Source organism: Salvelinus alpinus, chromosome 25, assembly GCF_045679555.1.
Source record: "Salvelinus alpinus chromosome 25, SLU_Salpinus.1, whole genome shotgun sequence".
Taxonomy (NCBI): Eukaryota; Metazoa; Chordata; class Actinopteri; order Salmoniformes; family Salmonidae; genus Salvelinus; species Salvelinus alpinus.
In genome coordinates, this window is record NC_092110.1 from 2,448,170 (window position 1) to 2,461,382 (window position 13,213).

General features: G+C 43.4%; 1 protein-coding gene across 5 annotated transcripts in view; it reads right to left on the reverse strand.

Moving 5' to 3' along the window:
• ston2 (stonin 2) overlaps positions 1–13,213 on the reverse strand; it is a 51,615-nt gene that overhangs the window by 13,777 nt on the left and 24,625 nt on the right. The window contains exon 1 of one of the 5 annotated variants that reach the window (XM_071365160.1): positions 12,089–12,497. The exons of the other annotated variants lie outside the window; for them this stretch is intronic. The gene's annotated coding sequence lies outside the window, so the exon portion shown is untranslated. Of the gene's footprint in view, positions 1–12,088; positions 12,498–13,213 lie in introns of those variants that run through there. 5 annotated transcript variants of the gene reach the window in all.

Consider the following 13,213-nt stretch of genomic DNA (forward strand, 5'->3'; position numbering starts at 1 on the left):
TGGAAACTGAGCTGCACTTCCCAACCTCCTGCCAAATGTATAACCATATTAGAGACAAATATTTCCCTCAGATTACACCGATCCACAACGAATTTGAAAACAAACCCAATTTTGATAAACTCCCATATCTATTGGGTGAAATACCAGTGTGCCATCACAGCAGCAAGATGTGACCTGTTGCCACAAGAAAATGGCAACCAGTGAAGAACAAACACCACTGTAAATATCACCATTATTTATGTTTATTTCCCTTTTGCGGCAGCGTAGCCTAGTGGTTAGAGCGTTGGACTAGTAACCGAAAGGTTGCAAGTTCAAATCTGTCGTTCTGCCCCTCATCAAGGCAGTTAACCCACTGTTCCTAGGCCGTCATTGAAAATAAGAATTGGTTCTTAACTGACTTGCCTAGTTAAATAAAGGTAAAATTAAAAAAAATAAAATTTGCACATAATATGACATTTGAAATGTCTTTATAGTTTTGGAACTTTTGTGAGTGTAATGTTTGCTGTTATTTTTTATTCATTGTTTATTTCAAATTTGTTTATTATCTATTTCACTTGCTTTGGCAATGTAAACATATGTTCCCATGCTAATAAAGCCCTTAAATTGAAATTGAATTGAGAGAGAGACATACATACAGTGCATTCGTAAAATATTCAGACCCCTTGACTTTTTCAACGTTTTGTCACATTACAAACTGAGCAATCGGGGGAGAAGGGCCTTGGTCAGGGATGTGACCAAGAACCCAATGATCACCCTGACAGAACTCTAAAGTTCCTCTGTGGAGATGGGAGAATCTTCCAGAAGGACAACCATCTCTGCAGTACTCCACCAATCAGGCCTTTATGGTAGAGTAGCCAGACGGAAGCCACTCCTCAGTAAAAAGGCACATGACAGCGCACTTAGAGTTTGCCAAAAGGCACCTAAAGGCTCTCAGATCATGAGAAACAAGATTTTTTCATATGATTAAACCAAGATTGAACTCTTTGGTCTGAATGCCAAGCGTCACGTCTGGAGGAAACCTGGCACCATCCCTACAGTGAAGCATGGTGGTGGCAGCATCATGCTGTGGGAATGTTTTTCAGAGACAGGAACTGGGAGACTAGTCGGGATCGAGACAAAGAAGTACGGAGCAAAGTACAGAGCCCGGACTTGAACCCGATCGAAAATCTCTGGAGAGACCTGAAAATAGCTGTGTAGCAACGCTCCCCATCCAACCTGACAGAGCTTGAGAAGATCTGCAGAAAAGAACGGGAGAAACTCTCCAAATACAGGTGTGCCAAGCTTGTAGCGTCATACCCAAGAAGACTCAAGGCTGTAATTACTGCCAAAGGTGCTTCAACAAAGTACTGAGTAAAGGGTCTGAATACTTATGTAAATATGTTATTTCAGTTTTTATTTTTAATAAATTAGCAAATATTTCTACAAACCTGTTTTTGCTTTGTCATTATGGGGTATTGTGTGTAGATTGACGAGGAAACAAATAAATGTAATCTGTTTTAGAATAAGGCTGTAATATAACAAAATGTGTAAAAAGTCAAGGGTTCTGAATACTTTCCGAATGCTCTGTGTACATATGCACTACATGACCAAAAGTATATGGACCCCTGCTTGTCGAACCCCCCTCCCCTGCTATAACAGCCTCCACTCTTCTGGAAAGGCTTTCCACTAGATTTTAGAACATTGCTGCGGGGACTTGCTTCCATTCAGCCACAAGAGCATTAGTGAGGTCGGACACTGATGTTGGGCTATTAGGCCTGGCATGCAGTCGGCGTTCCAATTCATCCCAAAAATGTTCGACGGGGTTGAGGTCAGGGATGGATGTCCTTTGGGTGGTGGACCATTCTTCAAACACACGGGAAACTTGAGTGTGAAAAACACAGCAGCACTTTTGTCTTGTGCACTCACCCTCTGAATGTCACACATACACAATCCATGTCCCAAATGTCTCTCAAGGCTTAAAAAAAACGTATTTAACCTGTCTCCTCCCCTTCATCTACACTGATTGACGTTAATTTAACAAGTGACATCAATAAGGGACCAAAGCTTTCACCTAGATTCACCTGGTCAGTCTATGTCATGGAAAGAGTAGGTGTCCTTCATGTTTTGTATAATATAATGGTGTGTTTAGACAGTATAGACAGTATATGAATAGAAAAGGTGTGTACAGCAGTAGTTATATAGGATGACCATGACTAGAATACAGTATTTACATATGAAGTGGTTAAAACAGTATGATGATTTAACCCAGGTGATATACAGGGTGATATAGCCTGACAGGATGCTCTCAATGGTACATCTGTAGAAGTTTGTGAGGGTCTTATGGGACAAGCCAAATTTATTGCGCCTTTTTCACCATACTGTCTGTGTGAATGGACCATTTCAAGTCGTCAGTGACATACACTCTGAGGAACTTGAAGCTTTTCACACTCTCCACTGCAGCCCCGTTGATGTGGATAGGGGCGTGCTCTCTCTGCTGTCTCCTGTCGCCCACAATCATCTCCTTCATTTTGTTGACATTGAGGGAGAGGTTATTTTCCTGGCACCACTCCGCCAGGGCTCTCGCTATCTCGTCATTGATGGTAATCAGGCCTACCACTGTTATGTCATCAGAAAACTTGATGATTGAGTTTGACCTGTGGCCACGCAGTCATGGGTGAACAGGGAGTACAGGAGGGGGTTGAGTGTTTATACTGTGCGTGTGTGTGTGTGTGCATGTATGCGTGCGTGTGTGCATATTGTACAATCACAATAGGACGCTGACTGGAAATTGTGTTTGGTTGAATACTTCTGTGTCAGCAGCCACAGGTCTTCCCCATACCGCTCTCTAAACTTCTACTACATACTATAGATTACATACATTCAAAAAGAAAAGCGGAGGAAAATCACATTTGACCTGAAGGAAACCAACTGTTGTAAAATTGCTAAGGAATTCCTTTAGACCATGACTAAAAGTTGAACATATATACCAATTAGTACAAAGTCAGATATCTCAGTGTGGCCTAGGTTTTCTGTCTGTCAGTCCGTCTTTCTCTTTCTATAGATTAATATCAAGGCTCCTTGTGAGTGAATTGAATGTCTTCGCCTTTCTCTCTCCCCCCTCCATTCCTCCGCTCAGAATGTATCAGTCTTCCACGCTCTGCTCTAATAGAGAGGGAGCGCGTGAGAGAGGATAAGAGAGATACAGGAGAGAAGGAGAGAGAGGGGGGAATAGAGAAGAGATCGAGGGAGGGAGAGATAGGGAGAAGAGCGAGAGGGAGAAATGGGGAGGAGAGAGAGGGAGAGACAGAGAGAGAGAGAGAGAGGATAAATGTTCGGCCTCTGAGCACAGACAATACAGGCCGAACTCTGCTGTACGAGTGTGGCAAACTACTTTTGCCAAGCAGAGGGACACACATAGACACACACAAGGCCATGCAAGACTGTTGAGGCTCCAAGGTCATGTTGACATAGAGATACATACCTGACATGCTCACAATTCACAGTTCCCCCAGGCAAGCTAACTAACCCTACAGTACAACAAGGTTCCATTCAAACCAACACAATACTAATCCACTGGGCTTTCAACTAGCTGCTGCCTTTGTAGTCTATTCACCCCATTCACACTACATTACCCATGATTCACTGCTGTTGGGCTCTCTACAGGAATCCCTTCTTGTACTACTCACTATGCACATCCTAATCCCATGTTACTGGACCCACCCATAACCGCGGCCATACTCTGGACCTGGACATTACCAAAGGGCTTTCTATTGACATATCCTCTATTGTTGATGTTGCTTTATCTAATCACCACTGTGTATTTTTTACTACCTTGTACAGGGTAATACTGAACGCATTATTAAGAAGCACAATCTTACCTCTGAAGTTGCTACAGATTTTATTGAGTGTATGAACAATACTCCACCACCTATTCTGCCTTCCTCGTGAGGATTTAGTTGATAACATTAATAGCAAATTGAAGGGTAACCATTGATGCCACAGCTCCAGTAAAGTTGAAAAAGGCCACATCCAAACAGAGAACCCCTTGGATGATCGAGGAGAAATTGCAGAAAGGCAGAGCGGAAGTGGAGAAAGTCAAAGTTGCAGGTCCATTAGGGTATTCTGAGAGAGCAACTTGGCATATACAGTGGGGAGAACAAGTATTTGATACACTGCCGATTTTGCAGGTTTTCCTACTTACAAAGCATGTAGAGGTCTGTAATTTTTATCATAGGTACACTTCAACTGTGAGAGACGGAATCTAAAACAAAAATCCAGAAAATCACATTGTGTGATTTTTAAATAATTAATTTGCATTTTATTGCATGACATAAGTATTTGATACATCAGAAAAGCAGAACTTAATATTTGGTACAGAAACCTTTGTTTGCAATTACAGAGCTCATACGTTTCCTGTAGTTCTTGACCATGTTTGCACACACTGCAGCAGGGATTTTGGCCCACTCCTCCATACAGACCTTCCCCAGATCCTTCAGGTTTCGGGGCTGTCGCTGGGCAATACGGACTTTCAGCTCCCTCCAAAGATTTTCTATTGGGTTCAGGTCTGGAGACTGGCTAGACCACTCCAGGACCTTGAGATGCTTCTTACGGAGCCACTCCTTAGTTGCCCTGGCTGTGTGTTTCGTTTCGTTGTCATGCTGGAAGACCCAGCCACGACCCATCTTCAATGCTCTTACTGAGGGAAGGAGGTTGTTGGCCAAGATCTTGCGATACATGGCCCCATCCATCCTCCCCTCAATACGGTGCATTCGTCCTGACCCCTTTGCAGAAAAGCATCCCCAAAGAATGATGTTTCCACCTCCATGCTTCACGGTTGGGATGGGTTCTTGGGGTTGTACTCATCATCCTTCTTCCTCCAAACACGGCGAGTGGAGTTTAGACCAAAAAGCTCTATTTTTGTCTCATCAGACCACACGACCTTCTCCTATTCCTCCTCTGGATCATCCAGATGGTCATTGGCAAACTTCAGACGGGCCTGGACATGCGCTGGCTTGAGCAGGGGGACCTTGCATGCGCTGCAGGATTTTAATCCATTATGGCGTAGTGTGTTACTAATGGTTTTCTTTGAGACTGTGGTCCCAGCTCTCTTCAGGTCATTGACCAGGTCCTGCTGTGTAGTTCTGGGCTGATCCCTCACCTTCCTCATGATCATTGATGCCCCACGAGGTGAGATCTTGCATGGAGCTCCAGACCGAGGGTGATTGACCGTCATCTTGAACTTCTTCCATTTTCTAATAATTGCGCCAACAGTTGTTGCCTTCTCACCAAGCTGCTTGCCTATTGTCCTGTAGCCCATCCCAGCCTTGTGCAGGTCTACAATTTTATCCCTGATGTCCTTACACAGCTCTTTGGTCTTGGCCATTGTGGAGAGGTTGGAGTCTGTTTGATTGAGTGTGTGGACAGGTGTCTTTTATACAGGTAACGAGTTCAAACAGGTGCAGTTAATACAGGTAATGAGTGGAGAACAGGAGGGCTTCTTAAAGAAAAACTAACAGGTCTGTGAGAGCCGGAATTCTTACTGGTTGGTAGGTGATCAAATACTTATGTCATGTAATAAAATGCAAATTAATTACTTAAAAATCATACAATGTGATTTTCTGGATTTTTGTTTTAGATTTCGTCTCTCACAGTTGAAGTGTACCTATGATAAAAATTACAGACCTCTACATGCTTTGTAAGTAGGAAAACCTGCAAAATCGGCAGTGTATCAAATACTTGTTCTCCCCACTGTATAACAAGGCAATTAGAAATGCCAGGCGGGCTCGAAGTTGATCGCTAATAAATCAGAATAATCTGAGTGCGTGCTTCAATCATTAATGGCCTGATAAATCCTACCCCTGCAAACCTACGTGAACTTTTCACGACATCTAAATGTGATGAGTTGGAGGCATATTTCAGAGATAATATAAAAAACATTAGGCTGGGTATCAGTCAAGCAAGACATGATGAGAAGTTTGATGGTATGTGCCCTATCCTATCACGTGAAGGCGTAAGTGATATCACAACTTAAGCCTTCTATCTCCCTCCTTGAGATCCTACTTCCGCCACCTTCTTCAAAACAGTTGTGAATTGCATATCTGATGAAGTACGAGCTATTGTTAAATCACTCCCTATTCACAGGCACTTTCCCCGCTGCAAAAAAAAACTGCTATGGTGAAACCCCTTCTGAAGAAAAGTCATCTTGATTCTTCAGCTTTTAGCAATATCCAAACGTCCATTCTTACAAAATAATTTCTCCAGAATGTTGCCTAAGTGCTGACTGTATTTTTGAAAAATTCCAATCTGGTTTTCGGGCACACCACAGCATAGACAAACTCTCAAACTCTCGACCTTACTGAAAGTGGTAAACGATCTTAGCGCCAACACAGATGCCAAACAGCTCTCTGATCTTGTACTCTTGGATTTAAGTGCTGCATTCGACACTTGACCATGATGTCCTTCTGGACAGACTGGAGAGGTGGGTCCAGCTGGTTCAGAACCTATTTAACCGGCTGAGAGTTTGTCACCCTTAGAGAACATAACTCAGAGAAAATACAAATCACATGTGTCGTTCCACAAGGTTACATTTTGGGTCTGGTACTGTTCAGTTATATATATATATATATATATATATATATATATACAGTGGGGAGAACAAGTATTTGATACACTGCCGATTTTGAAGGTTTTCCTACTTACAAAGCATGTAGAGGTCTGTAATTTTTATCATAGGTACACTTCAACTGTGAGAGACGGAATCTAAAACAAAAATCCAGAAAATCACATTGTATGATTTTTAAGTAATTAAATTGCATTTTATTGCGTGACATAAGTATTTGATACATCAGAAAAGCAGAACTTAATATTTGGTACAGAAACCTTTGTTTGCAATTACAAAGATCATACGTTTCCTGTAGTTATTGACCAGGTTTGCACACACTGCAGCAGGGATTTTGGCCCACTCCTCCATACATACCTTCTCCAGATCCTTCAGGTTTCGGGGCTGTCGGTGGGCAATACGGACGTTCAGCTCCCTCCAAAGATTTTCTATTGGGTTCAGGTCTGGAGACTGGCTAGGCCACTCCAGGACCTTGAGATGCTTCTTACGGAGCCACTCCTTAGTTGCCCTGGCTGTGTGTTTCGGGTCGTTGTCATGCTGGAAGATCCAGCCACGACCCATCTTCAATGCTCTTACTGAGGGAAGGAGGTTTTTGGCCAAGATCTCGCGATACATGGCCCCATCCATCCTCCCCTCAATACGGTGCAGTCGTCCTGTCCCCTTTGCAGAAAAGCATCCCCAAAGAATTATGTTTCCACCTCCATGCTTCACGGTTGGGAGGGTGTTCTTGGGGTTGTACTCAACCTTCTTCTTCCTCCAAACACGGCGAGTGGAGTTTAGACCAAAAAGCTCTATTTTTGTCTCATCAGACCACATGACCTTCTCCCATTCCTCCTCTGGATCATCCAGATGGTCATTGGCAAACTTCAGACGGGCCTGGACATGCGCTGGCTTGAGCAGGGGGACCTTGCGTGCGCTGCAGGATTTCAATCCATGACAGCGTAGTGTGTTACTAATGGTTTTCTTTGAGACTGTGGTCCCAGCTCTCTTCAGGTCATTGACCAGGTCCTGCCGTGTAGTTCTGGGCTGATCCCTCACCTTCCTTATGATCATTGATGCCCCACGAGGTGAGATCTTGCATGGAGCCCCAGACCGAGGGTGATTGACCGTCATCTTGAACATCTTCCATTTTCTAATAATTGCGCCAACGGTTGTTGCCTTCTCACCAAGCTGCTTGCCTATTGTCCTGTAGCCCATCCCAGCCTTGTGCAGGTCTACAATTTTATCCCTGATGTCCTTACACAGCTCTCTGGTCATTGTGGAGAGATTGGAGTCTGTTTGATTGAGTGTGTGTACAGGTGTCTTTTATACAGGTAACAAGTTCAAACAGGTGCAGTTAATACAGGTAATGAGTGGAGAACAGGAGGGCTTCTAAAAGAAAAACTAACAGGTCTGTGAGAGCCGGAATTCTTACTGGTTGGTAGGTGATCAAATACTTATGTCACGCAATAAAATGCAATTTAATTACTTAAAAATCATACAATGTGATTTTCTGGATTTTTGTTTTAGATTCCGTCTCTCACAGTTGAAGTGTACCTATGATAAAAATTACAGACCTCTACATGCTTTGTAAGTAGGAAAACCTTCAAAATCGGCAGTGTATCAAATACTTGTTCTCCCCACTGTATATATATGCTCTCCTGTCTGGTCTAACCCCTTGACATCCTTATCAGAATGGACACCATTGATTTTTACTGCTACGCAGACGATACACAACTTTACAATTCTGTGTCACTACAGGATTTTAGCTCCCCGGATAAATTAGACTGTATTAGTGATTTAAATACTTGGACGGCTCACAACTTCCTCCAGCTAAATCAAGACCAAGGTACTTATTGTTGGAGCCAAAGCACAGAGAGAATCTGGCCACACATCGTAACTCACAGGCAATAAAGATAAAACACAAGGTAAAAAACCGAGGTGTTATTTTAGATTCTGAACTAAATTTCAAATCACACATTAGGAATATTAACAAAATTGCTTTTTACCACCTGAGGAACATTGCCAAGTTGCGGACATTTCTCTCTCGGGTTGATACAGAGACTCATCCATGCTTTTATTACCAGCAGGCTTGACTACTGTCATGCTCTCCTGTCTGGTCTATCCAGGAAAGCCATTGGTCAACTGCAAAACATACAGAATGTTGCAGCACGGGTACTGACCAAGACCAGATGGAGAGCACACATTACACCGGTTTTAAGGTCTCTGCACTGGCTGCCTGTGAGTTTCAGAATTAATTTTATGCCAAGAGTGTGCAAATCTGTCATCAACGCAAAGGGTGGCTACTTTGAAGTATCTCAAACATATTTTGATTTGTTTATCACTTTTTTGGTTACTACATGATTCCATGTGTGTTATGTCAAGAGTTTTAATGTCTTCACTATTATTCAACAATGTAGAAAATAGCAAAAATAAAGAAAAACCCTGGAAGGAGTAGGTCTGTCCAAACTTTTGACTGGTACTGTATATATACAGTTGAAGTCGGAAGTTTACATACACTTAAGTTGGAGTCATTAAAACTCGTTTTTCAGCCACTCCAAACATTTCTAGTTAACGAACTACAGTTTTGGCATGTTGGTTAGGACATCTACTTTGTGCATGACAGAGTAATTTTTCCAACAATTGTTTACAGACAGATTATTTCACTTATAATTCCCTGTATGACAATTCCAGTGGGTTAGAAGTTTACATACAATAAGTTAACTGTGCCTTTAACCAGCTTGGGAAATTCCGTAAAATAATGTTATGGCTTTAGAAGCTTCTGATAAATGATGTCAATTAGCCTGAGTCAATTGGAGGTGTACCTGTGAATGTATTTCAAGGTCTACCTTCAAACTCAGTGCCTCTTTGCTTGACATCATGGGAAAATCAAAAGAAATCAGCCAAGACCTCAGAATTTTTTTTGTAGAACTCCACAAGTCTGGTTCATCCTTGGGAGCAATTTCTTGATTTGCAAGCCGAAGAACACCATCCCAACCGTGAAGAACAGGGGTGGGCAGCATCATGTTGTGGGGGGGGTGCTTTGCTGCAGGAGGGGCTGGTGCACTTCACAAAATAGATGGCATCATGAGGATGGAAAATTATGTGGATATATTGAAGCAACATCAAGACATCAGTCAGGAAGTTAAAGCTTGGTCGCAAATGGGTCTTCCAAATGGACAATGACCCCAACCATACTTCCAAAGTTGTGGCAAAATGGCTTAAGGACAACAAAGTCAAGGTATTGGAGTGGCCATCACACGGCCCTGACCCCAATCCTATAGAAAATGTGTGGTCAGAACTGAACAAGCGTGTGCGAGCAAGGAGGCCTACAAACCTGACTCAGTTACACCAGCTCTGTCAGGAGGAATGGGCCAAAATTCACCCAACTTATTGTGGGAAGCTTGTGGAAGGCTACCCGAAACGTTTGACCCAAGTTAAACAAGGGTTAAATGTCAGGAATTGTGAAGAACTGAGTTTAAATGTATTTGGCTAAGGTGTATGTAAACTTCCGACTTCAACTGTATATTTTTTCATTGCAGGAGGGGATAGCATACACAGATGTTTTAGCTTTCTAGCCTTCGTCAATGCGTAGGTACAACTCTTTAATTCAAAACAACATTTACAGGGAACACAGGTGAACAACCGATGACCAGCAGCTGCTTCTAATCAGGGTTGCCACTCATCTGCCAATAAGGGATGTGGCTTCTGGTCTACCTGTACACATATTGATGATTTTAGAAGGCAGGATAATTATAATTTCAAATGGTTTCCCTGTCCAGATCTGTCTACACATGTACGATATCCAGACAACGCGTGCACGACTCCCCCTGGAGGTGGTCAGGGAGATCTGATCACAATCAGATCACAATGCATCTTTTAATCCTCTACACCGGTCTAAAAACGGTGGCCACAATTCAGAATGTGGACAAGATCAAGACAAAGGGACATGTTAGGACCAGGTATAAATGGGGCTTTAGACTTCTTTGGATAAACAAAGCCAATGGGTGAGAGGCTGAGCCGTGATGACTTATCGGGTATCTGTGGGCTGGAGAGAGGAGGAGATAAAGGGAGGACAGGGAAGAGCGAGACAATATTTGAGGGCCGCCGACACCACCTAAGAAGTATGTGAACTACTGTGGCTACTTCTGTGGTAGTCGGGAGCTCTGGAGGACAAGTCTCGTCCTGTTGAGACAGAGAGAGAAACAGAAGGAAAGAAAGACAGTGGTAACCAGCCAGACTGGGGGAGAGGAGAGGATTACTGGGAAAGTGGAAATTTACAGCACCTGACCGGCTGCCAAATGGTAGTCTACTAAAACACACACACACACATACATTATCCACTGCCATTGAATATAGCCAACAGAACACAATATACAGACACATACATTCATGCTACACACACACATATCGTAACTGCTGCTACCAGACTCTTATAATGCTCTGTTTATACACTGCCCCCATCCTCCCCTTCCCCAATACACGTGTAAATATTGGACTATAAGTTGTGCCTTCCTATATTATATTTATGCTAAAAACGTTTATTCTATTCTACTGAGCCATTTACTTTGTGTTCATATTCTTATCTTTTATTATTTCTCATTGTTGTTGCATTGTCGAGAAGGATCCTTCACATAAGTACTTTGTTGGACGATGTATACCACGCGTACCCCGTACATACGGCTAATAAAACTTGGGCACACACACACACACACACACACACAGTTCACTAACATGTTGCTGAATAACTCAGATCACATCCCTTTAACTCGTTTTAGTTTCATTTGCTTTGTATTGACTGCAAAGTGTACACACGCATGCGCACAAACACACGCACACACCTCTTGCATCAGCGAACCAGCCGCGAGACAGCAATAGAGAGGGGAGGGAGGGTGTCATTATTCATCAACAGTGGACTAAGACCCTGTGAAAAGACCGGCTCCTGTTGCTAAGCACCAGATGATCAGGCTGTCTTGCCAAGTAGAGACCACAATGAAGACTCAGTGGCGCGAGAGAGAGAGAGAGAGAGAGAGAGAGAACACCCCTCCAAAACTTCATCAGGACTTAACAGTGGGAATTTAGAAACACACACTCGCATGCACAAACTCACTCTCTCTCAGCAGATCTCTCTCATTCACTCACTCCGTCTACCCTGTTTCTCTCGCTCCGGTTTCGCTTTCTCAGAAGTTAGCGGAGAGGCTTAAGTTATATCAGCAACCAACGTGGCAGAGTAAAGACGCACGACAATAAGGCTTCTCACAATTGATTTGTCTTCTCTTAAACTCAAGTCAAGGACATTTACACAGGAAAGGCTACCCAGCAGGATCATTCACTCACACACTGCAAACAAAGACAGCAAACCACTCCACCCAAACATTACACACTTCACACTACCCTCTCCAAACACATACACACCACACCACACACCTTGCAAAGATGTAACTAAAGGAGTGAAGACAAAAGAAAATAACTAGTCAAAGGTGCGCAAAAGAAAATGGAAGTGTCGCTCACCAAGTAGTATCACAGTAAAGGAGTGTGTGGTCTGTCGGGTGTGTGCGCGTGAGCTGGATGAAACGCTGACTAGGGAGAGGAGTTCCCTACTGTTCCATAGTGCTGGCTGTAGGTCAGGTCATGTGACTCAGCAGCCACCCTGCATAGTTCAACAGGGGCATGTAGGAGCGGGTAGATCCCTGCCTACTTCTCCCTCTTTCTCTGTTTACTCTGTTCAGGTCCTCTCTCTCGTACCTTTCTTCTCTCTTCAGGAATATTTACCTCAAATCTCTGCCTCTCTCTCTTTTCACATTTTTCCCCACACTCTCTCCATGTCTCTTTCTAATTCGCTTTCTCTCGATCAAACTACTTTTCTTCACTATCTACCTTCCCTTTTCTCCCTTTCTCTCACTACTTGCATTCGTCAGTTAAACAGTTTGTCAGCCTTTTAATCTACGCCTCCGCTGGTTGCTTACCTGTGTAGCAGTTGATCTATATGCATGGGTCTACACATGCATATTACGTGTGTTTTCGCGTGCACAAGTGTGTGTACCTTAGCAGGCGTTAACCATGCGCTCCATTCTTGAGCAGTACAGTCAGCAACAAGTACTTAAGGCTCGCACACGTCGCACTGAATGTGGATCTAGCGTTCATCTGCCGATCGCTCAGCGCGCTCTCTTTTAGGGACCACCTGCTGTAGACGTCTGAGAGCCGACATTTTTCACAAGTCCATTTGTAAAATCGGTGCGCACTCAGTTCGCAAATTACGTTCAGAGTTGCTAGGAACTCTCGGCCATCTAACGCTGTTGCTGTGTGAATGCGGCAGGGAGCCTAGCGGTTAAGAGCTTGGGGCCAGTAACCGAAAGGTTGGTGGTTCGAATCCCCGGGCCGACTAGGTGAAAAATCTGTTGATGTGCCCTTGAGCAAGGCACTTTACCATAATTCAGCGTTTCCCAAACTCAGTCCTGGGGACCACAAGGGGTGTACATTTAGTTTTTGACCCTAGCACTACACAGCTGAACTAAATGAGCACCGCTTGGGGTTCTCAGGACCAAGTTTGGGAAACTCTCCCCTAATTGCTCCTGTAAGTCACTCTGGATAAGAGTGTCTGCTAAATGACTAAAATGTCAAAGTAAAAATTGTGCC